The following is a 26,869-nucleotide window of genomic DNA, read 5'->3' as shown; positions in this document are numbered from 1 at the left end:
CATGGGAATTGACAGTTCGATCCATACTCCCAGCCTGTCTCTCTCTTTCCCTGAAGGGTGGGGCTCTAGGGAAGCAGGGCTCCAGGTCATATTGGTGGGGTCATCTGCTCAGGGAAGTCCAGTTGGCATCATGTTAGCAACTGGAACCTGGTGGCTGAAAAAAAAGAGTTAATATATAGAGTTAAATTGGTAACTAATCATGAAACTAATGACTGGAATATTTTAGATAAATAATTTGGGGTCTTCCCTCACAGAATGGGAGAAGATCTTTACATACCATACATCAGACAAGAGGCTAATAACCAGAATATATAAAGAGCTTGCAAATCTCAACAACAAGAAAACAAATAACCCCATCCAAAAATGGGGGGAGGACATGGACAGAATCTTCAACACAGAAGAGATCCAGAAGGCAGTGAAACAGATGAAAAAAAAAATGCTCCAAGTCTCTGATTATCAGAGAAATGCAAAAAAGACAATAATGAGATATCATTTCACTCCTGTGAGAATGTCATACATCAGAAAAGGTAACAGCAGCAAATGCTGGAGAGGATGTGGGGTCAAAGGAACCCTCCTGCACTGCTGGTGGGAATGTCAATTGGTCCAACCTCTGTGGAGAACAGTCTGGAGAACTCTCAGAAGGCTAGAAATGGACCTACCCTATGATCCTGTAATTCCTCTCCTGGGGATATATCCTAAGGAACTCAATGCACTCATCCAAAAAGATATCTGTATACATATGTTTTTGGCAGCACAATTTGTAGTAGCCAAAAACTGGAAGCAACCCAGGTGTCCAACAACAGATGAGTGGCTAAGCAAGTTGTGATATATATATATATATAACTCAGCTATAAAAAATTGTGGCTTCACCGTTTTCAGCCGATCTTGGATGAACCTTGAAAAATTCATGTTAAGTGAAATAAGTCAGAAACAGAAGGATGAATATGGGATGATCTCAGTCTCAGGCAGATGTTGAAAAACAAGATCAGAAAAGAAAACACAAGTAGAACCTGAACTGGAATTGGCATATTGCACCAAAGTAATAGACTCTGGGGTGGGTGGGTGGGGAGAATACAGATCCAAGAAGGATGACAGAGGACCTAGTGGGGGTTGTATTGAAAAATACAACCCCCACTAGGAAAATTGGGAAATGTTATGCATCTACAAACTATTGTGTTTACTGTCAAATGTAAAACATCAATTCCCCAGTATATAGATGAAAAAAAAAAGTTTGAGGGGTCTCTGGTTTGTAAATAGTTAGTAGACCAATTTAGTTATATTCCAAAGGGACCATGAATATACTAGTTTTTGTTTTGTTTTCTGAGTCTTACATCTGATATGCAAGTGGATCCAATTTACTGTCTGGGAAGATGAAGCCATGGCTGAAAAAAGGACCAGAATACTGGATTGAGGAAGAGAGTAGCTCTCAAATATGGGAAAGGTCTATAAATATTGTTGACTGTAAACCTCATCGATTTGATCTGATCCAGGGCCCATATTCAGCTTAAGAGCTTATGTGACCTTTGCGTCCCTGGAGATCTGAGCTCACATTCTGTGGTTATGTGTTGGGACTATGTGTAAGATTGATAGAGCTTAGGGAGGACTACCCCCATCCTTGGATGGAGGTCTGAGAAGATACCCTCTTTGTGAGTCTCTCTCAACTGAGGTGAGCAAAAGGGGGGAAACTCAGACTTAGTTCTTTCCTTTTTGACTCTCAGGCCCACAGAAACCCCAATACTTCTCCCCATTAACTGCAGGCCACATGGCTGCCTACTTTAAGATTAACTTACTCAAAGTCACCTTCTGATCACAGAAGAACACACCTTATCACACACTCTTAGCAGTGCCCTTTGATGTCCTCAATTTGCATCAAACTTTGCTTATCTTCTCTCTATTTTGCCTTAACTGGTTCAACCCCTCTCCTCCCCTCAAATGCCTTTGATTAATTAAATGCCTGCATCAGGAGACTAATTATCTTGACCTTTATGTATCTGCATCAATTCTTGTCAAGCCAGCCCCCTACCAAAGGGGCAAGTCGACCTTTAAGAAACCTGCAATTTTTGACATATTTCAATAATAATTCCCTTTGTTTGGTTTTCTATTTAACTCATGTCCATGTGCTAATAAACGAGATCTGAGCATGCTGCAGGTCTCCCATGTGTCTTTACTCTAGAAAGGACCAGTCCATTACCTTTCCCCTGGAGATCACCCATCCAGAGACCCCGACAGTTATGAGTAGGAATGTTCCTAGCAGCCCCAATTTCAGGACCCATGTTCTTCAAGTGAAACATAGAGCATATTGTCCAGCCTCCCTTCAGAGGATGGAACATTCTCTGCCATTGTTGACCCACTGTTGGGAACATGTGTGAGCCTGATAGAACTTAGGGAGAACCACCCCCATCTTTGGATGGAGGTCTGAGAAGATAACCTCTTGGTAAGTCTCTCTCAACCGAGGTGGGCATAAGGGGGAAAACTCAGACTTGGTTCTTTCCTTCTTGACTCTAAGGCCCACAGATACCCCAGTACTTCCCTCCATTAACTGCAGGCCACATGGCCACAGATTCACTCATTCAAAGTCACCTTCTGATCACAGAAGAACACACCTTATCACACACTTCATCACACACCTCAGACCCCAGACAAGAGAAATTCCAAACTATATGGCCTTTTGATATCCATCTTCTCTCTGTCTCACCCTACAGGTTTAACCCCTATGCTTTTCTCAAATACCTTTGAATAATTAAGTTGCTTGTGTTATGGAAAATAACTGTCTTGTATCTCATCAATTCCTGTCATACCAACCCCCTACCTTAGAGGCATGCTGACTGTTAAGAAACCTGTAATTTCTGCCATATTGCAACAATAATTACCTCCATTGCTTTTCTATTTAACTCATGTCAATTTTGCTAATAAACGGACTCTAGGATTCTGGGACTCTAAGGACTCAGATTCTAGATTCACGCTAAGAGTCCCCTGGTGTCTTTTACTTCGTGTCACCCCTGTCTTGAGCGAGAAAGAACCAGCCCGTTACCTTTCCCCTGGAGGACACCCTACCGGAGAAGGAGAGAGACACCCCGAAAACCCACATTGAGGGAAAAGTTCTTTGGGGGCTCACAAAGGGGTCTATTTTGTTGTTCCTGATAGAGTTGACCAGTAACAATAGAGAGAGGAATTTATTTGAGGTCTAGGCTCGTCATGTCTGTTTGGGAATCTCAGGGATCCTCCATTATGGCCCCAGCTGATGGGGTGGCCTGATAGTGACTAGAGTATGCCAGTCATATAGAGTATAGTCGTTATGTATGCCAGTCTCTTGTCCCTATTCAGGTTTTGTAGTCTTTACTTTGATAAGGTTAGTTTTAGAGTGACTGAGGGGAAGGATAGTAGGAAGTATGTGAGGAGGCTATCTAAGTGTAAGTAGACTCTATTTCATTAGGAAGTTTATGGTGTCTTTTTAGGTCTTTCTACTTGCTTGCTGCATGTACTGACTCACTTCAGACTATTGTTCACTTTTGCTTTCAAGTATATATTTTGTCCTAATTTATGGATACATGTGAACATATGCCCTATCTCATGGGATATGATCTATCTCTAGGTTTTGGGACTTTGTTAGGAAGTGAACCAATTGAAATGGAATTAGAGAATCCTATGAAAGGAAAGGTCTCACCAGATTAATGAGGCTGAAGGGCTGACATTCCATGCCTGATGTCTCTGGACACAGTCTGAAGTGAAGTATAATGAGGTTGTACTTGTTGCATTGATTACATTAGGATTAGCTGGGATTAGAAGATGCAGTATCATTTGGTATAACAAGACTATAGAATAAGAGGGGTACAATTCTACCAATTTTACACAAGCCATACCACTAGAACTCCATATCCATACCCCTCCCTTGATAGCTTTCCTATTTTTTTAAATTTTATTTATTTAATTATTTATTACAGCATAGAGACAGAGAGAAATTGAGAGAGGTGAGAGAGATAGAGAGGGAGAGACATAGAGACATCTGTAGCCCTCCTTCACCACTCGTGAAGCTTTCTACCTGCAGGTGAGGACCAGGGGCTTGAACCTGTGTCCTTGCACACTATAGTGTGTGTGTGCTTAACCATGTGCACCACCCCCTGGCCTTATAGCTTTCCTATTCTTTATCGCTCTGGAAGTATGGATCCAGGATCATTATGGAGTGCAGAAAGTGGGAGTTCTGGCTTCTGTAATAGTTTCCCCACTAAACATGGGGAAAGAGCAAGACAGGATCTCTGGGAGTATGGTGATCCTGTCTTGCTCTTTCCCTAGTTGGGTAGGGATCTGGAGAGGTGGTGCTCCAGGACACACTGGTGGGATCATCTGTCCAGTAAAATCAGGTTGGCATCATGATAGCATCTGGAACATGGTGACTGAAAAAGAGTTAAGATATAAAGCAGAACAAATTGTTGACTAATCATTAACATAAAGACAAGAATATTGCACATGAAGATTTGGGGTCCCTATTTTGGAAAAAGTTAGTAGGTCTATTTTAGGTATAGCCAGAGACTGGCATCCTTTAAAGATGACTAGTCATTACCAGGACACCCCATTACCTGGGACCCTAGTCAGGGGGTCTTGGGATTCCCATACAGACATGATGTGCCTAGAACTCTAAGAGATCCCTCTCACCACTGTCACTAGTCATCTCCATTAGGAACAACATAATGCACCCCTCTGTGGGCCCCTATAGGACCTTGCCCTAAATGGGAACCAACGAGGGTAGGGAATGTTCCATTCTCCGAAGGGAGGTTGGAAAACATACTCTACCTATCACCCGAGGATGATGAGTCCTGAAATTATTTCATATATTTTAATAATGATATGGTAAAAACATTATTTAAACTTCATGGACAACTGGAAAGAACCTTAGCAGTAGATTTTCATAATCATCACTTGTTCTCGGTGTTGTTAAGATGTCATGTTTGCGAGAGGGGGTTTCCAGAAGATGGCGAACTGAGAAGCTGCTAGTGGCTTGAGCTCTGACCACATCTTCTGGAAACGGTAGGATTTTCTGCCTTTAGTAGGCCAGTCAATAAGGGGTCCTAGCGGTGACACCAAGGAGGTGACTATAACTTAATTTGGGTTAAGAAATAGAGTAGAAAAAAAGGGGGAAATTTTTTTTCCCATTTAATTATTAAGCACACCTCCTACCCTCCCCACCCCCCCATAACCAGCCCCTGGGGACCAGGTCCTAGCAGGCTCCTCTGCTGAGCCTCTTTCTTTCTTTACCAAATTCCTTTCCCACCAGGGAGTATCATTCGTTCTAAGTCTATACCCTTCTGAAACCTCTGGCCTTTTTTTTTCTTTCTAACAAGCCAAACCCCCCACCTCACCCCACATAGCTAATTAAATAATTTTAAAAAATCTTTCCTTTCACTGCTCTTTTATGACTGTTCTTTTTCATATCTTTTTCTTTTTCTCTCTTTCTTTTTATTTTTTTTCTTTTTCTCATTCTGTCATCCTTTCTTCCTTAATCCTACAGCTTCCAAAAGCCACAGGCCACAGCCCCCACACCACCAAACAGTGTGCTTTTTTGAATTCACTGATACACATTTGGGAATTATTTTGGGGAAGAATTCTGACTCAGTGCGTACTCTCACTGCGAGTGTCTCTGCTCAAATTCCCTTCCTACTTTAGTCACACCTAGAATATACAGTGGATAGTAGATCTGCATAACTATCTATTTCAGCCATCCTTGTCTAGTCCTGAGGTTTTTTTTTTCTTGTCACTGATCTTTAATTACAGCTCTTTTTCTTATCTTTTCCCTTTTCTCTCACTTGTCTCTTTTTTCTTTTTCTTTCTTTTTTTATCTTGTCATACACTCCTTCCTTCCTTCTTCTTTGCGTTTCTGAATTTGTGAATTATTTTGGGGAAGAAATCTGACTCAGAGTGGACTCTCTATGTGTGTATCTCTACTCTAGTCCCCTTTCCCCTCTTGTTACCCCTAGAATATACAGTGGATAGTAGATTCACATACCTGTCTATTCTTGCTATCCCTTCATTCTTTTCTCTTTCTTCTTCACTGGGATTTGGTTACTATTTTTTCACGGACTGGAGAAATTGTTTGGCTAAATGGTAGTGACTAAACTGCTTCAATACTTGCTTCAGTTGCTACTGTAAATCCTGAGGTTGGTGAGTGCAATTGTCATAAATGTATTTAGTACAGTGTTGCTTGTACTCAAGACACAACAACTGAGGAACAACAGAGCATAAAAAATAAACACATAAATCAAAAAAGTGGGTAGATCAAAAACAAATAAAACTGCTACTCCAATGAATGAAGACAAGAGCCAAGAAGAAACTACAAATAAGCCAGAAGTAACCATAGATAAGAAAAGTATGCAAGCAATAATAAACTTATTAATCACATAAATGAAAACAACATTGGAGGAAAGGAATGGCAGTATTAGGGAAACAACAGTTGAGACCCCCAAGGAAAATACTGATTATCTTGAGGCAATTAGAGAACTGAAAGCTGAAATAGCTGTAATGAAGAAAGAAGCTGAGGCAAGGGAAAGCAGACTAACAGAAGCAGAAAACAGAATTAGTCAGACAGAACTTGAGTTAGAGAAAACTAAGAAAGAGGTGAAAGAGTTTAAAAAGAGATTGAGAGACACTGAAAACAACAACAGAGACATATGGGGTGATCTCAAAAGAAGTAACATTCACATAATTGGCCTACAAGAGGAAGAAAGAGAGGAAGGGGAAGCAAACATTCTAGAGGAAATAATAGAAGAAAACTTCCCAGACCTGAATAATAGAAAGGACATCAAGATTCAAGAGGCCCAGAGAGTACCAAACAGAATCAACCCAGACCTGAAGACAACAAGACACATCATAATCACAATGAGAAGAAGTAAGGATGAAGAAAGGATTCTAAAGGCTGCAAGAGAGGAACAAAAAGTCACATACAAGGGAAAACCCATAAGATTATCTGCAGATTTCTCCACTAAAACTCTAAAAGCTAGAAGAGAATGGCAAGATATCTATCAAGCCCTGAATGAAAAAGGGTTTCAACCAAGAATAATATATCCTGCTAGACTTTCATTCAAACAAGATGGAGTGATCAAAACCTTCTTAGACAAACAACAGTTAAAGGAGGCAATTATCAACAAACTGGCCCTGAAAGAGGTTCTAAAAGAACTCTTATAAACAAGAACATCACTATAATACTGGCAATATATCAGAGCAAACAGAAAAAGATTTTTTTTTGAACAATGGCACTACAATACATTAAACCCATAATATCAATAAATGTCAATGGCTTAAACTCACCCATAAAAAGGCACAGAGTTGGGGGATGGATCAGAAAACATAATCCAACCATATGCTGCTTGTAAGAATCCCATATGTCACAACAAGATAAACACAGACTTAAAGTGAAAGGATGAAATGCTGTCATACAGGCTAACAGACCACAAAAAAGGGCAGGAACAACCATTCTCATCTCGGACACAATAGATTTTAAATTAAATAAAGTAATAAAAGATAGGCAAGGACATTACATAATGATTAGAGGATCAATCAGCCAAGAAGACTTAACAATCATTAACATCTATGCACCCAATGAGGGACCATCCAAATACGTCAAGCACTTACTGAAAGAATTTCAAAAATACATCAATAGTAATACAATAATAGTGGGAGACTTCAATACCCAACTCTCACACTTAGACAGATCAACAAAGCAGAGAACCAACAAAGATACAAGAGAATTGAATGAAGAGATTAACAGACTAGACCTCTTGGACATTTTCAGAGTCCTTCACACGCAAAAACTGGAGTACACCTTCTTTTCAAATCCACATAACACATACTCAAGGACAGAAAACATGTTAGGTCACAAAGACAACATCAAGAAATTCAAGAACATTGAAAGAATCCCAAGTATCTTCTCAGACCACAGTGGAGTAAAACTAACATTTAACAACAAACAGAAAATTATTAAAAGTCACAGAATTTGGAAACTAAACAACATACTCCTTAAGAACCACTGGGTCAGAGATTCACTCAAGCAGGAAATTCAAATGTTCCTGGAAACAAATGAAAATGAAGACCCAATCTATCAAAATATTTGGGACACAGCTAAAGCAGTACTGAGAGGGAAACTTATAGCCATAAAATCACATATTAAACACCAAGAAGAAGCTCAAATGAACTACCTTACTGCACACCTCAAGGCCTTAGAGGAAGAGGAACTAAAGAACCCTAAAGCATCCAGAAGGACAGAAATCAGTATAGTTAGAGCAGAAATAAACAACATAGAAAATAAAAGAACCGTACAAAAGATCAATGAAGTCATATGTTGGTTCTTTGAAAGATTAAACAAAATTGATAAACCCTTATCCAGACTTACCAAACAAAAGAGAGAGAAGACTCAAATTAATAGAATTGTAAACAATGGAGGAGATATCACAACTGACACCACAGAAATCCAGAGAGTCCTGCAAAACTACTATAAAGAACTATATGCCACTAAGCTTGAGAATCTGGAAAAATTGAACAATTCCTAGAAGCATATGCCCTTCCAAAACTGAACCAAGAGAACTACAAAATCTAAATTCACTAATCACAGATAAAGAAATTGAAACCGTTATTAAGAACCTCCCCAACAACAAAAGTCCTGGGCCAGATAACTTCACAAATGAATTCTACAAAACATTCAGGAAACAGTTAGTACCCATACTTCTTAAGCTATTCCATAAGATTGAAGAAACAGGAATACTCCCTTCCACCTTCTATGAAGCCAACATCACCCTGATACCAGAAGCTGATAGGGACAGAACAAAATAGGAAAACTACAGACCAATATCTCTGATGAACATAGATGCCAAAATATTAAACAAGATCTTGGCCAACTGGATACAGCAACATATCAAAAAGATTGTTCATCATGACCAAGTGGGATTCATCCCAGGAATGCAAGGCTGCTTCAACATACGAAAGTCAATGAATGTCATTCACCACATCAATAAAAGGAAACCAAAAACCACATGATTATCTCAATAGATGCAGAGAAAGCCTTTGACAAAATCCAACACCCATTCATGCTCAAAACTCTACAAAAAATGGGAATAGATGGGAAATTCCTCAAGATAGTGGAGTCTATATATAGCAAACCTACAGCCAACATCATACTCAATGGACAGAAGCTGAAAGCATTCCCCCTCAGATCGGGGACTAGACAGGGCTGTCCACTGTCAGCGTTACTCTTCAACATAGTATTGGAAGTTCTTGCCATAGCAACAAGGAAAGAGAAAGAAATCAAAGGAATACAGATTGGAAATGAAGAAGTCAAGCTCTCACTACTTACAGATGATATGATAGTATACATAGAAAGACCTAAAGAATCCAGCAGAAAATTACAGGAAGTTATTAGGCAATATAGCAAGGTATCAGGCTACAAAATCAATGTACAAAAATCAGTGGCATTTCTTTATGAAAACACTAAATCTGAAGAAGAAGACATCCAGAAATCACTCCCATTTACTGATTCAGCAAAATCAAGCAAATAGCTAGGAATAAAGTTGACCAAAGAAGTGAAAGACTTGTATACTGAAAACTATGAGTCACTACTCAAGGAAATAGAAACTGATACCAAGAAATGGAAAGATATCCCATGCTCATGGATTGGAAGAATAAATATCATCAAAATGAATATTCTCCCCAGAGCCATATACAAATTTAATGCAATACACATCAAAGTTCCAACAAGCTTCTTTAAGAGAATAGAACAAACACTACAATCATTTATCTGGAACCTGAAAACACCTATAATTGCCAAAACCATCTTAAGGAAAAGAAACAGAAATGGAGGCTTCACACTCCCAGACCTTAAACTGCATTATAAAGCCATCATCATCAAAACAGCATGGTACTGGAACAGAAATAGGCACACAGACGAGTGGAACAGAACTGAAAGCCCAGAAATAAATCCCCACACCTATGGACATCTAATCTTTGATAAGGGGGCCCAAAGAATTAAATGTAAAAAGGAGGCTCTCTTCAATAAATGGTGCTGGGAAAACTGGGTTGTAACATGCAGAAGAATGAAATTGAACCACTTTATCTCACCAGAAACAAAAATCAACTCCAAATGGATCAAAGACCTAGATGTCAGACCAGAAACAATCAAATACTTAGAGGAAAACATTGGTAAAACACTTTCCCACCTACACCTCAAGGACATCTCTGATGAATAAAACCCAATTGCAAGCAAGACTAAAGTAGAAAGAAACCAATGGGACTACATCAAATTGAAAAGCTTCTTCACATACAAAGAAACTATTAAACAAACAGAGAAACCCCTCACAGAATGGGAGAAGATCTTCACATGCCATACATCAGACAAGAATCTAGTCACCAAAATATATAAAGAGCTCACCAAACTTAGCACCAAAGAAGCAAATGATGCCATCCAAAAATGGGCAGAGGATAGGAACAAAACATTCCCCTCAGAGGAGATCCAAAAGGCTAACAAACATATGAAAAACTCCTCTAGGTCACTGATTGTCAGAGAAATGCAAATTAAGACAACACTAAGATACCACCTCACTCCTGTAAGAATGGCATACATCAAAAAGGACAGCAGCAACAAATGATGAAGAGGTTGTGGGGACAGAGGAACCCTTTTACATTTCTGGTGGGAATGTAAATTGGTCCAGCCTCTGTGGAGAGCAGTCTGCAAAACTCTCACAAGGCTAGACATGGACCTTCCATATGATCCAGTAATTCCTCTCCTGGGGTTATACACCAAGGACTCCATAACACCCAACCAAAAAGAGGTGTGTACTCCTATGTTCATAGCAGCATAATTCATAATAGCTAAAACCTGGAAGCAACCCAGGTGCCCAACACCAGATGAGTGGCTGAGAAAGCTGTGGTATATATACACAATGGAATACTATGCAGCTATCAAGAACAATGAACCCACCTTTGCTCACCCATCTTGGACAGAGCTAGAAGGAATTATGTTAAGTGAGCTAAGTCAGAAAGATAAAGATGAGTATGGGATGATCCCACTCATCAACAGAAGTTGAGTAAGAAGATCTGAAAGGGAAACTAAAAGCAGGACCTGACCAAATTGTATGTAGGGCATCAAAGTAAAAACCCTGTGGTGAGGGGTAGAAATGCAGCTTCCTGGGCCAGTGGGGGGTGGGATTGGGTGGGAGGGATTGGTCACAGTCTTTTGGTGGTGGGAATGGTGTTTATGTACACTCCTAGTAAAATGTAGTTATATAAATCACTAGTTAATTAATACGAGAGGGGGAAAATTAATTGTATGCCTCAAAGTTTTTCAAAACACAAATGGAATCTTTTCAATATATAGGCTGTGTAACTGATATGCAGACTCTCTCAAAAGCCTAGACCAAGTAGATCCGAAGCAACAATAGCACAGCTATATACAAGATACTAGGTTCTGTACAGCAAACCCTAACAAAAGGACTTTTCAAAGTTAACCCAATTACCAAATAATGTGATGATAACATTAACTATCGATTGTCTTTTTGAACCCCAAGACAACAGGAACCTCACATCTGCACTATAGAGCCTCTACTTCCCCCAGTCCTGGAACCATTGGATAGGGCCCACTTTCCCGTATGCCTCTCCCAATCCATATCAAATAATATTGCATTTGCCGATCATAACCTAACCAACACAACAATTGCCACCTCAGCATGCTTCACTTCAGACTGTGTCCAGAGACTTCATGTGTGGAATGACAACCCTTCAACTTCATTACTCTGCTGAGACCTTTCCTTTCATAGTATACTCTAATTCCATCTCAGGTGGTTCACTTTCTAACAAAGTCCCAAAACCTAGATATACACCAGTTTCTGTGAGAGAGAGCATATGTTCACATGTATCCATAAACTACTGCAAAATATATGCCTGAAAGCAGAAGTGCACTAGAGTTTGCAGTGAGTTCCCCCCTAACACTTCCTCTCCTCTATTCCAAGCTTTGGGTCCATGATTGCTCAGAAATTTGTTTGGCTTCGTATGTTAACTCTCTTTTCAGTCACCAGGTTCCAGATGTCATCAGGATGCCGGCCAGGCTTCCCTAGACTGTAGACCCCACCAATGTGTCCTGGAGCTCTGCTTCCCCAGAGACCCACCCTACTAGGGAAAGAGAGAGGCAGACTGGGAGTATGGACCGACCAGTCAACACCCATGTTCAGTGGGGAAACAATTACAGAAGCCAGACCTTCTACCTTCTGCAACCCACAATGACCCTGGGTCCATGCTCCCAGAGGGATAGAGAATGGGAAAACTATCAGGGGAGGGGGTGGGAAATGGAGATTGGGTGGTGGGTATTGTGTGGAATTCTACCTCTCCTACCCTATGGTTTTGTTAATTAATCCTTTCTTAAATAAAAAAATTAAAAAAAGATGTTATGTTTGCATCATTGAGTGAATTTATTGTTATTTTTTTTTCCAGAGCACTGCTCAGGTCTAGTGTATGTTGGTGCTGAGGATTGAACCTCGGACCTTGGAACTTCAAGCATGGAAACTTTTTGCATATAATCACCCCAGTTCACATTTATTTTTCTTAAATATTAGAATATTTTCTTGAAACTTAGGTCTCATGACCAAAATAGTACTTTTAAAACTGGAAGTCTTAGTTATCCTTACTGGAGTATACCTTTCTTCATTCTTACATTGTTCATACTCCCTCAGTCAGATCTCTAATTATTAAAATCTGTACTAAGCAGTATATTTTTAAGATTGTTAATTATTCTATTTTATTTTTTTCTGTCATTGCCACAGCTTCACTTATATGACATGACTTTTTCAAATATAAGGATAGAATAAGAGACAGAGAGAAGGAAAGACATCACAACATTGAAAAGCAAGTTCCAATACTGTGGGGGCCACACCTGGATGTCTGTAAGGTCCATGGAAAAGTAGGCACACTATCGACTTGAATTATTTCCACAGTCTTACCTAGTCTTACCTATAGTGCTATATCTTAAGTAGATATAAAGATAAAATGAAAATTCATGACTAAAATTTAAATAATAAATTAAATGTTAGATATGATAAATAGCACCAATCTAGCAATCTACCTTTATGTAAGATTGGTTCTTAAAATCATTCTATTCAAATTTCAGGGGTCAGTGGTGTGATGTGATTAAATATCTGAGTCATCATGCAAAATGCAAATTATATTTGTCTAAGAGAAGTGATGGGAATACAGAAGGTTCAAAAATAAATAAAACAAAAAATAATAAAATAAAATACTTGAATTCATATTGATATTTTACCATACTCTGGTGAAGTATTTTGAGAATAAGCCTTCACAGTCAGCATATTTTAAAATTTGTCCAATTCTGCAAAGAATGGGAAATTATTTGAGAAGAGGATGATTAATTGTGTGTTCTGGTTATATGAGTTCTAATTATTTTAGTTGCTTCTGCATTAGGGTATTTATTTTCCAGGTTTATGATTCCAAACACAAATTACCGATTATTTTGTAAAGAATGTGTATTTCAGCAGGAATGATTATTTTGCAATGAATCTAAATGCAGAGGACATCTTTTTTTCCCTTCAGTTTTCATTACAACAGCTGCGTTTCTGCCCATTCATTTTCTACATATTTTGTACTTTACCCAAAAAATTACATTTTATCAGTTCTTCTATAACCACCAGTGATACTTTAAAAATATATATTATTTTCAGACTTGCCATCAGTATACCATATCATATTGTATAGTTCAAAACAACAAATAACATAAACAACAAATAACATAAGAGAAGAGTTTTAACATAGAGTCACATTGTGGAAAGAGAGAATTCATGCTGAGGGAAATGGTGAAAGTGAATGAATTTCATACATTAGGCAGAATAATACATGAGAAGATGGTAGTAACTAGTCGTTAGAAAAAATATTTTGAGAGATCTTTTGTAAGGCAGACCACTAGTAGTCATGTTTAGCTATACTTACAAATAAATTAGCACACATTATCAGTACTTATCTGAGGAAAAGACCTATATAGAAAGTCTAGAGTATATGCCATTAGATTCACAACTGAAAACTGATAGCAGACACTGTATGCAGAAGTAAGCTTAAGTAGTAAATTAATTTTACCTAAATAGATATTCATATAAGTGATAGTGAAATAAGAAATTGTGTAGGAGTGAACTACATTTGCCTTGTTCACCAATGTATCCCAGTTCTTTTTTCATAGATGAAGGCAATTATCACCTTGGCATATGAAAATATGATTTCTTGTGTTCTATTAGCTCTTCTCATTAGATTCTGTGTCAAATGCTGAAAAATAAGCATTATTTTTTGACATTTGCTTGCAATAAAATAGGTACTCAACCAGGCTATAATACCAGTAATGGCATTTAGAGACAATTAGGTATCATAATAAGCACTTATGCTCTAAAATATAATTCTGTTTGATTGCTTTTTAGAAAATGCTTCAATTAAAGTTAACTTGGAAGTGTCCATAGGCAGAAATTTACCATATCTGGCTATTTTTTCATTGCGTATCCTGTTTATCTCACATATATACAGAAATGAAACAAAGGAATAAGGTATAAATGAAAAATAAAAAAGGTTCCACTTTCTCAAACATAGTGATTATGAATACAGAGTTCTAATAGTAATGAGTAATTGTAACATTTAGATATATGACAGAAACTATGTATAGGGAACTTATTTTTTCAGCAAGGTTGTAGACTAAAAACATAACATTATAGCTAGCTCTACAAAAATATATTAGCATACCACTTACAATCAAATGAGTCCAAGACAAAGGTTCCCTCTGAATACCATGAAATAAAGAGAACTTACTGGATTTGTTTGAGAACTGGAGGCTGTAAGGAGGAAAAGGGGAAACTTACCTGACCTGTTTTTACAGAAACTCAACCTACCTGACCTCTTATAACAATAATTTACTTGACTTGGGGCTACAGAACATCACTTAATGAGATGAGAGCAGAGAATAGATTAAATTCAATTGCTATGTATGCCACAACTGTTCTGTGTAAATAAGGAAATAAAATTCAACATCATATAAAAGCTACTCCAATCCTTTCAGATTAAGTAATAAATTAAAAAGTACTTAAGAAAAGTAATGCTCAAACTCCACATTATCCTCACAGTGCCAAACCAGACATTGCCATGTTAGCTAAATTTGTGTATAATAGAAGAAGTCTTAAAAGTGTCATTATAAAAGGATAGATTACATTTTCCCTATCACCTCTAATTAGTTTTGTGGTTGTTCAGAGCCAATTTAATCTTCTTGATCCTCCTTAGGCAACAGGTAAACAGAATGATTTCAAAGTGGATTAAAATTAGAATCCTTTTCTCTCTTGACTTAGCACAATATTTCACAAAATTACATTTGGAATCACCCTCAAAGATGGATTTCTGTATGTAAATTAATAGTTGGATTAAAGCTTAAAAATTCACCTAAACTTAGGTCATAGTGGCTTGAACATTGAAGAGGCAGGAGAAACATTAAAAAATTGCATCACAAGGTAAATATCTCATTTGTGAAATATTTACAAAACACTCACCACAAGACAGATGTTGGAACTATAAGCAAGCAGGAAAGATAAGGCTGCTGATCTCACAGAGATTTCGTATTTTATGCCACCCTATATAGATATAAACAGGTAATTATGCAACTTCAGATAGTTGTGTTGAGGTCCAGGGGAAAATCCTCCACCTAAGTTATTTTTGGCCTAAATGAGTAATCAAAGCAGCAAAATATGGAGACATTACATGATTTTAAGATTTATTTATACTGTCATCAGGGCTTCACTACTCTAGGCCAGCAGAGATAAAGTCAGAAAAAGAGAGAAAGAGAGAGAGAAAGACAGACCCCACAACACTGAAATTTGTTCCAGTGCAGTGGAAGTCAGGCTTAAACCAGGGTGATGATCAGGACAGATCAGGTACATTATCTAGGTAGGCTATTTGCAGGCTCTATGGTTGTAAATTCTAAAATAAATGGGTGTGGTGGGTATAAGAGTATATATCCTGCATTACTAGACTTGGTGTATTGCACCAAAGTAAAAGACTCTGGGGTGGGTGGAGGGAGGGTTCAAGTTCTGGAACATGATTGCAGAGAACCTAGTGGGGGTTAATTGTTATGTGGAAAACTGGGAAATGTTATGCATGTACAAATTATTGTATTTAGTGTCAACTGTAAAACATTAATCCCCTAATAAAGAAATTATAAATATATATCCTGCATTAAGTGACCTGAAACATCAATGAGAGATATTTCACATGTCAATGAGGTCAAAATTACTAAAAAATATATAAAGTTGGGAGTCGGGCGTTAGTGTAGCAGGTTAAGCGCAGGTGGTACAAAGTGCAAGGACTGGTGTTAACGATCCTGGTTCAAGATCCTGGCTCACCACTTGCAGGAGGGTCGCTTCACAGGTGGTGAAGCAGCTCTGCAGGTGTCTGATTTTCTCTCCCCTTCTCTGTCTTCCCTTCCTCTCTCCATTTCTCTCTGTCCTATCCAACAACGGTATTAATAACAACAATAACACTAATAATAAAAACAAGAGCAGCAAGGGCAACAAAAATGGGGGAAAATAGCCTCCAGGATCAGTGAATTCGCAGGGCCAGCAACGAGGTCTAGCAATAACCCTGGAGATATATATATATATATATATTTCTATCTTTAAAATCAGGAGGGCATATTCACTGATGAACTTACACCTGGGTGACACCTCCAAACTACACTCTTTTAGATCATTTAATGTTGAGGCAGATATTCCTTCTTCCACAAGAAAAAGGGAAAATGACTAATACAAGGAAAAAAGATTCTTCTCAGATTCAAGGCCTTTACTGCCCATTATTTAAAAGAAGCTGCATTCTTTTTTTAATATTTATTTACTTATTCCTTTTGTTGTCCTTGTTGTTCTATTGTTGTTGTTATTATTATTGTTGTTGTTATAGATGTCCTTGTTGTTGGATAGGACAGAGAGAAATGGAGAGAGGAGGGGAAGACAGAGAGGGGGAGAGAAAGATTGACACCTGCAGACCTGCTTCACTGTCTGTGAAAGGACTCCCCTGCAGGTGGTGAGCTGGGGGCTCCAACTGGGATCCATATGTAGTTCCTTGCCCTTTGCGCAACATGCACTTAACTCTCTGTATAAGCTGCATTCTTTAGGTTACAGCCGGAAATTTTTGGCCATAGGATCTCAGTTAACCTTAGTTCCCCTTACCAACTTTACTTATTGAAAGAGGCCTATTCTCAGTATGTTGATTAGGTGGGAGGAGATAGCATAATGGTTATGCAAATAGACTTTCATGCCTGAGTCTCCAAAGTCCCAGGTTCAATCCCCTGCACCATCATAAACCAGAGCTAATTAGTGCTCTTGTAGAAAAAAAAAATTCAGGGGAGTCGGGCTGTGCAGTGGGTTAAGCGCAGGTGGCGCAAAGCACAAGGACCGGCATAAGGATCCCGGTTCGAACCCCGGCTCCCCACCTGCAGGGGAGTCGCTTCACAGGCAGTGAAGCAGGTCTGCAGGTGTCTGTCTTTCTCTCCTCCTCTCTGTCTTCCCCTCCTCTCTCCATTTCTCTCTCTGTCCTATCCAACAACGACAACAACAATAATAACTACAACAATAAAACAAGAAGGGCAACAAAAAGGGAATAAATAAATAAAATAAATTTAAAAAAAAGAAAAAATTCTCTAGGTAGAATGGTAATCATAAAATAAGACATGGAATTTTATAAAGGAAATATTAAATGGATGAAATTCATCAAATATTGCTTCATGTGATTTATCAAAATCACTTTATCAATATTATTTTGGTAAGGAAACTACTATTTCCAAGATAGACAAACTGTAATTTTTCTCACTTATCCATTAAGAATCAACAACTCCAACAGTAGCCACTGGCTGCTTAATAACTTTGTTTGTGGTGTTCTGAGGTACCTCACTATGCAGTTTAACCCTTTGGGGTACTTTTTCTCATTATTTTCTTTCCTTCTTTTCTTTTCTTCTCTTTCTTTTCTTTCTCCCTTTCTTTCTTTCTTTCTTTCTTTCTTTCTTTCTTTCTTTCTTTCTTTCTTTCTTTCTTTCTTTCTTTCTTTCTTTGTCTTTTTGCCTCCAAGGTTATCACTGGGTTCTCAGTGCCTACACTATAAATCCACTTATCCTGGTGGTCATTTTTTCCATTTTTATTTGATAAGACAGGGAGAAATTGAGAGAGGAGGGGGAGACAGAGAGGGAGAGAGAGAGATAGACACCTATAGACCCTTGTGAAGAGACCTCCTGCAGATGGGGAGCTGGGTTCTATATTCTTGCATGGGTCCTCAGGCTTTGTTTTATGTGGACTTAACCTGGTGCTCTACCACTTGAGTGGGGGTTCTTTTTCCATGCAGAGGAAGAGAGAGATATGGGAGAGACAGCAGAGCTCTAGATCTTCCTCAAGTATCATTATTCTGCCCATATGGTGTCTGGGCTTGAAGATGGGTCATGTTTAAAGAAAGGTATATGCCTTGCATGATGAAATATTTCCCCAGTCATGTTTAATAACTTTTTAAATAGTTTATCATTCCATGTCAAACTCAGAGATCTCATATGGACAAAGAAAGCCTATTTGTTTCATGGATGATGATTATGAATATCTTTAATGATTTTACTTTTTTGATACTCTTCTTTTATTACTGATTAAATATTAATTTACAAAATTACAAGATAATGGGTGCAATTCCACACCATTCCCACCAACAGAATTCTGTGTCTCCATTCCTTCTTTTGGAAACTGCAGTAATTCTTCCAAGGTCAAAGATACAGGTTGACTATTATTTCTATATCTATCTATCTATCTATCTATCTATCACCTTCATCTATCATCTTTTAGCCTTTTTTTCCCTATGGTCCTGCCTTCTTTTCCTTTTTTAAAAAAATTATTTAAAAAGGGAGACATTAACAGAACCGTAGGATAAGAGGGGTACAACTCCACACAATTCCCACCACTAGGTCTCTGTATCCAATCCCCTCCTCTGATAGCTTTCCCATTCTTTATCCCTCTGAGAGTATGGACCCAAGGCCATTGTGGGTTGCAGAAGGTGGAAGTCTGTAATTGCTTCCCCGCTGAACATGGGCGTTGACTGGTCGGTCCATACTCCCAGTCTGCCTCTCTCTTTCCCTAGTAAGGTGGGGTCTCTGGGGAAGCGGAGCTCCAGGACACATTGGTGGGGTAGTTTGTCCAAGGAAATCCGGTCGGCAACATGCTGGCATCTGGAACCTGGTGGCTGAAAAGAGAGTTAAGATAAAAAGCCAAACAAATTGTCATGGACAATCATGGACCTAAGGGCTGGAATAGTGCAGATGAAGTGTTGGGGGGTACTCACTGCAGACTATTGTGTACTTTTGCTTTCAGGTATATATTTGTTTATGGATATGTGTAAACATATGCTCTATCTCAGGGGACCTGGTCTATATCTAGGTTTTGGGTCTTTGTTAGGAAGTCTTTTCCTTTCTAAGTCACACCTACACCTATACCTATTACTACTTCTAAATGTCTATCCTTTTTTTTCCCCCTCTTCTTTCTCTGGGTCCTGATAGAATTGAGTTTCAGTATCTTCTAATCATTTTCCCCCTAAAATTTCTCCCCCTCTTGGAGTATGGACCAGAACTAGTTTTGAGTTTCAGAGGTAGGAGCTCTAGCTTCTGTGACTGCTTCTCTTCTGGACAGGGACATTGGCAGATGTGTCCATATCCCCAGCCTGTTTTAGCTTTCCTTAGTGGACGTTCCTTTTTTTTTTTTTTTTTCTTTCAGATATAATTTACTTGTGAGGTCAAAGTGTTTCTGGTTTGCAATATTATCTTATCATTTTTACTGGAGGACTCAAAGTTTACACTATAGTTATTTACACATGGGTACAACTTTTTTATCTCATCATGACAGGTGTCTGCAGAAATTCTTAACCCCAACTTTGGTCCTTTTCTACTATCATGCACAAGGACCCCAAAAGCCCCTCCCACCTTCTTCCTTCTCTCCCTCTACAAAATACTTTTTCTTTGGTGCAATACACTTAACCTAGGTCAAATTTTACTTTGTGTTTCTCTTTCCAGTTCTTGTTTCTTAAGTCATTTCCATATTTGTCTTCTTTCTGGCTTATCTCACTTAACATGATTCCTTCAAGCACCGTCCAGATAAGATGAAAAAGGTAACTTCCTCATTCTTTCATTTTTTTTTTTCATTTTATTTGGAGGTTAATGGTTTATAGCACAGTTGTCTACAGATGGGCTTCAATATTATCATCCCCAATCTAGGACTGCAACTGGTCCCCCTCCAAGCCATTATTTTTTCAATATTTTTATTTAATAAATAATTAATAGTTTGTTATAAAAATATCAGATTACAGTGTATTATAGATCCACACCACACCCACTTCCAAAGTTCTTTATATCTACAAACCAAACACCCAAAGATAAGCATTATAATTCTCACAAGTGTTATAAAACATTCTGCTTGTTTCTGTTTTGTTTGATTTTTTTTGGAAAGTTGAAATAAATAATATATATAGACTCCACATATGAGTGAAAACACCTGGTAGTTTTCTTTCATCTCTTTACTTATTTTCCTAGTGATGAAAACCTCAAGTTCTATCGATTTTGTCAAAAAGGACACAATGTCATCTTTTTTAATTGCAGAGTAATATTCCATGGAATTTAATCTCCTAATTTCTTTAGCCAGTCATCTTATGATGTGCATTTTGACTGCTTTTATCTTTGGCTATTGTGAATAATTCAGCTATAAACATAGGGGTGTATATGTCTCTTCTAACTAGTGTTTCAGTGTCCAGTGGATAAATGCCTAAGAGTAGTATTGATGAATCATAAGGTACTTCTATTTTCTTTATTTACAAACTCTCATAGTCTTCTAAAGAGGTTACACCAGTTTGTATTAACAGCAATACAGCAGTGTTTCCTTTCTTCAAATGACAATACCTGTCATTTCCTAATATATTGATGTAAGCCATTCTCTCAGGTATAAGATGGTATCTTAAAGTGGAGCATTTTTTTACTGGCATGATTTTTTTTCTTTGAAAGTGGAGCATTTCTAAATGTGTCTGTGGCACATGTGTATTTCTTCTTTAGAAAACTCTGTGTTTAGTTCTTTGGCCTACTTTTTTATTGAGTTATGTTTACTTCTTTTGTAGATCTGTACCAATTCTGTATATATGGTTAATATCAGTGACTTGTCTGATGTGTGTTGTGCAAATATCTTCTCCTATTTACTGGGTTGCCTGATTATCCTTGTGTGGTTTGCCTTTTATGTGTAGAAGCTTTCTAGTTTCATGCTGTTGTAACTTAAAAAGATTTTTTTTTTTTTTGAGCTCTGGCATATAAAAGGATTCACAGCCGAGAGCTGAGAACAGGTTTAAGCAATAGAAGGCTTTAGTAGGATGAAACGGATAAAAGGCAAAAAACAAAACAAAACAGAACAACAACGATTATCATCAGGGGTTAAGAGTATGCTAGGTCCATAAAGTCTGAGTATAGTTATAAAATGTTTAGTCCCATAAGATATACAATTATCAGCTCATGGCTATAGAGGGTTCTAAAATATTATCGGCTAGTAGAGTCACACATGTTCAATTCCCAGGAGAAGTAGCCATAGCAGATACTTGGAGCACTTCTGCACAGATGCTTCTGACCTAGAAAAGAAACAATAGCCAAAAAGCATAAAGTGCTCCAAGTCTGTGCCTTTTAAAAATTTATTTATTTATTTACTTATTCCCTTTTGTTGCCCTTGTTGTTTTATTGTTGTAGTTATTATTTTTGTTGTCGTTGTTGGATAGGACAGAGAGAAATGGAGAGAGGAGGGGGAAGACAGAAAGGGGGAAAGAAAGATAGACACATGCAGATCTGCTTCACCGCTTATGAAGTGATTCCCCTGCAGGTGGGAAGCCAGGTCTCGAACCGGGATCCTTAAATTGGTCCCCGCATTTTGCGCCACCTGCGCTTAACCCCCTGTGCTACAGCCCAGCTCCCTAAATCTGTGCCTTTTATACATTCCCTTCTCTGTCACACCTCCTCAAGCTGACATCATTAGTATCCTAATATTCTCAAACTCCTGTTGGGGTCACAACATCATGCAATTTCATTTATTTTCTCTTTTTTTTCTTTTTTAAAATTTTTTATTTATAGAAAGGAAACATTGACAAAACCATGGGATAAGAGGGGTACAATGTCACACAATTCCCACCACCAGAACTCTGTATCCCATCCCCTCCCTTGATAGCTTTTCTATTCTTTAAACCTCTGGGAGTATGGACCCAAGGTCCTTGTGGGATGCAGAAGGTGGAAGGTCTGACTTCTGTAATTGCTTCCCCGCTGAACATGGGCATTGCCAGGTCTATCCATACTCCCACCCTGTCTCTCTCTTTCCCTAGTGGGGAAGGGATCTAAGGAAGCAGAGCTCCAGGACACATTGGTGAGGTTCTTTGTCCAGGGAAGTCTGGTCAGCATCATGCTAGCATCTGGAACCTGGTGGTTGACAAGAGAGTTAACATACAGAGCCAAAGAAATTGTTGACCAGTCATGGACCTAAGGGCTGGAATAGTGCAGATGAAGAAGTGGAGGGGTACTATATTTTGTATATAGCTAGTAGTCATATTTTAGTTAAATTCCAAAGGGCTTGTGGCTATACTAGCTTTTTTTGTTGTTTTAACCTTTTTATTTTTGCCCCTGAGCCTGAAATCTGATAGGCCAGTGGATTAAAGTTATTGTCTAAGGATAAGATATCATGACTGGAAAAAGGACCAGAAAGATGGAACAGGGAAGATAGCAACTCCCTAATATGGGAAACGGGTATAAATATTGTTGACTATAAACCCCATTGATTTCATGTGAACTGGGGCGCATAATTAGCTTAGGAGCCTGTGACCTCTCATATCTCCTCTATAGTTTTCAATTCTATTTATTTGGGTCTTCTCCTTTTTTTGTGTGAGTTTGACTAGGGGTTTGTCAATCTTGTTTAATTTTTCAAAGAACCAACATTTGGTTTCATTGATCTTTTGTATGGTTCTCTTATTTTCGATATTATTTATTTCTGTTCTACTTTTAATAATTTCTGTCTTTCTGGTTGCTTTAGGAATCCTTTGTTCTTCATCCTCTAAGTCCTTAAGGTGTGCAGTAAGGTCATTTATTTGATATATTCTTGATCTTTAATATGTGATTGTTTGGCTATAAGTTTCCCTCTCTGTACTGCTTTAGCTGTGTCCCGAATATTTTTGATAGCTTGTGTCTTCATTTTCATTTGTTTCCAGGAACATTTGAATTTCTTGCTTGAGTGCCTCTCTGACCCATGGGTTGTTAAGCAGTATGTTTTTGATTTTCCAAATTCTGTGTCTTTTTGTAATTTTCTGTTTCTTGTTAAGTGTTAGCTTTATTCCACTGTGGTCTGAGAAGATACTTGGTTTGATTTCAATGCTCTTGAATTTGTTGATGCTGTCTTTGTGGCCTAACATGTGGTCTGTTCTTGAGTTTGTGCTGTGCGGTTTTGAAAAGAAAGTGTATTCCAGATTTTTGGGGTAAATAACTCTGAAAATATCCAGGAGGTCTAGTCTGTTCATCTCCTCATTTAATTCTCTTATTTCTTTGTTGATTCTCTGCTTCGCTGATCTAAGTGTGATAGTGGGGTGTTTAAATTACCCACCATTGTTGTATTACTATTGGTGTATTTTTGTAGTTCTTTCAGTAGATGTATGATATATTTAGATGGTCTCTTATTGGGTGCACAGATGTTAATAATTATTTAATCTTCTTGGTTGATTGATGCTCTAATCAATATGTAATGTCCCTGCCTATCTTTTATTACTTTATTTAATTTAAAGTCTGTGGTGTCAGAGATGAGAATGGCTGGTCCTGCCTTTTTTTTTTGTGTGTGTGTGTGTGTGGTCCATTACCCTGTATGCTAGATTTCCATCCTTTCACTTTAAGTGTGTGTTTGTCTTGTTGGGTCACGTGGGATTGTTGGATGCAGCATATGGTTAGGTTGTGTTTTCTGATCCATCCTCCCACTCTGTGCCTTTTGATGGGTGAGTTTAAGCCATTGACATTTACTGATATTATGGATTTAATGTATTGTAGTGCCATTATTCAACAATTTTTTTATTTGCTCTGATATTTGGCAAGTATTATGGTGATGTTCTTGTTTATAAAATGACTTTTAGAATCTCTTTCAGGGCAGGATTGATGATAGTTGCCTCTTTTAACTTTTGTCTGTCTGATAAGGTTTTGATGTCTCCATCTAGTTTGAATGAAAGTGTAGCAGGATATATTATCCTTGGTTGAAGCCCTTTTTATTCAGGGATTGATAGATATCTTGCCACGCTCTTCTGACTTTTAGAGTTTAAGTGGAGAAGTCGGCTGATAGTTTTATGGGTTTTTCCTTGCATGTTACTTTTTGTTTTTCTTTTACCAATACCAGTTCTCAATACCCATTAGCCAAACAACACCTCCAGTCCAATAAAAAATAGCAACCAAATCCAAATGAAAAAGAAAGAGAAAGAAAAGAAGGGAAAGTAAGAATAGACAATTATGCAAGTCTATTGTCCACTGTAAATTCTAGGGGTAGCAAGAGGAGAAAGGGAAATGGAGAGGAGAGACACTCACAAAGAGTCCACTTTGAGTCAAATTTCTTCCCCAAAATACCCCAAAATAATCCATATGTGAGTATCAGTGAATTCAGAAAGCAGAAGAAGGAGGAAGGAAGAAAAGAAGACAAGAACAAGAAAAAAAAAAAGAGTAGTGAAAGGAAAGAATTTTTTTTTAATCAGCTAGGAGGAGGGAAACATGGGAGAGTGATGGGAAGAGGTAGAGTAAAACAAGTTCCTCTCACAATGGATAGAACACCCAGTCACCTAGCAATGGAAAAAACCAATAAGTTAATTTTGGTCAACCTGGGGAAAAAGGGACACACATATATATAACAGTAATAATAAAATAGAATAGAGTAAAAAACCTTAACAGTAAGTCTGCATCTTGGATAGCTCTGGATTGGCTCAGGCAGCCTGAGCAAAGACAGCCAATTTTAAGAAATATCCAAAAAAAAAAAAAAATACTCTTGTTTTCATTTCCCATGACCAGGAAATGAAAGAGGGGAGGTACGATAAAAATAATAAGGAACAAAAGGGGTGAAACTATAACTGAAGACAGAGAAACACAAAGTATCATAAGTAAATATTATGAACATCTCTGTGGAATAAATTGGACAACCTAGATGTAATAGATAAATTCCTGGGATACTATCACCTGTTGAACCTAACTCAAGAGGAAGTAGATAGCTTAAAGAAGCCCATCATTAGTTTATAAATTGAATAATTTATCAAAAATTTGCCCAAGAAAAAAAGGCCAAGACCAGAAGATGGCTTTACTAATGAACTATATAAGACTTTCAAAGAACTAACAGATATTCTTCTCAAACAATTCCAGAAAAAAATTTAGAAGAGCAAATACTACCAAACTTATTCTATAATGTAATTATCACTTTTGTCCCCAAAGCAGGAAAGGATTCTATCAGGAAAGAAAACTATAGACCTGTATCCCTGATGAACATTGATACAAAGATTCTGAACAAGACCTGGAAAATTGAATCCAACAACTTATCAAATTAATAATTCACCAAGACCAAGTGGTATTCATCTCTGGGAAACAAGGATGGTTCAGCATCTGCAAATCAATCAAGTTAATTCATTATATCAACACAAAGAAAGATAAAAATAATATGATCATATCAATTGATGAAGAAAAGTTATTCCTCAAGATTCAATACACATTTATGATAAAGACCCACCAGAACCTGCAAAATGAAGGACTATTTCTCAATATAATAGACTATTATAACAAACGCACAGAAAATTTCATTCTCAATGGGGAAGGCTGAACGCATTTTCCCCCTAAAATCAGAACCAGACAAGGATGTACACTTTCTCTACTGTTACACAGCATAATTCTTGAGGTACTCTCCACTGCAATCAGACACGAAAGAGATATAAAAGACATACATATTGGTTAAGAAAAAAATAATATCACTCTTGGTTGATGGCATAATATTATACCTAGAGAATCCCAAACATTTCACCAAAAAATGCTGTCAATAATAAATAAATTAATTAGAGTATCTGGATGCCAAATCAATACACATTAATCTATATCATTTCTGTATACAAATGTATTAGAGGAAAGGGAAATATAAGACTCAATCCCATTTACAATAGAACCAAAAAAGGTTAATATAACTTGGGATGGACTACTGAAGAGAAGCAGCTGGGTTTTCTCCTCTCCTCTTAGGGGTCAACCGGAAATACCAAAGTAGATAACCTGAGAACACAAGACAGGACTAGAATGACTTCAAGAACCCATCAAATAACTGGTGAATGCAAACACGTGTGGTTCATAGACTGAGAGGAGCCTAAGGAAAGACTGAGTGGCTGGCAATATTCCAGCAGTTTAACAGTTGAGGGACCACCTCCAGTCTGTTTTACCAACAAAAAGACTACTGAATGGAGGAGAAGACTCCCATAAGACTCACCAAATGCAACTGTGAGTCTCCCTTTCTACTACCCTCAGAGGCTGGATCAGCAACTGGGAGGCCCTGTTCTGACATCTGGAAACAGAGAACTGATAAGGAAACTCATGAGAAGTTCTAAACCTCAGTGCCCTAGCAGTGGTGCTGTGTGGTGGGAGCCTTTCACATTGTCATCCTCTTGAGAACATGGTGAATAATTTCCACAGAACCTACAGTCTATAAATGGGACTTGTTTAGGAACTCACAGGGCACAGCAGTACTGCCTGGCTTGGCAGAGAAGCTGACTTGAGCCTAGAGCTTTGAATCCTTGGGGTGTGGTG

Source organism: Erinaceus europaeus, chromosome X (genome assembly GCF_950295315.1).
Source record: "Erinaceus europaeus chromosome X, mEriEur2.1, whole genome shotgun sequence".
In the NCBI taxonomy this organism is placed as follows: Eukaryota; Metazoa; Chordata; class Mammalia; order Eulipotyphla; family Erinaceidae; genus Erinaceus; species Erinaceus europaeus.
This window is presented reverse-complemented; position numbering follows the sequence as displayed.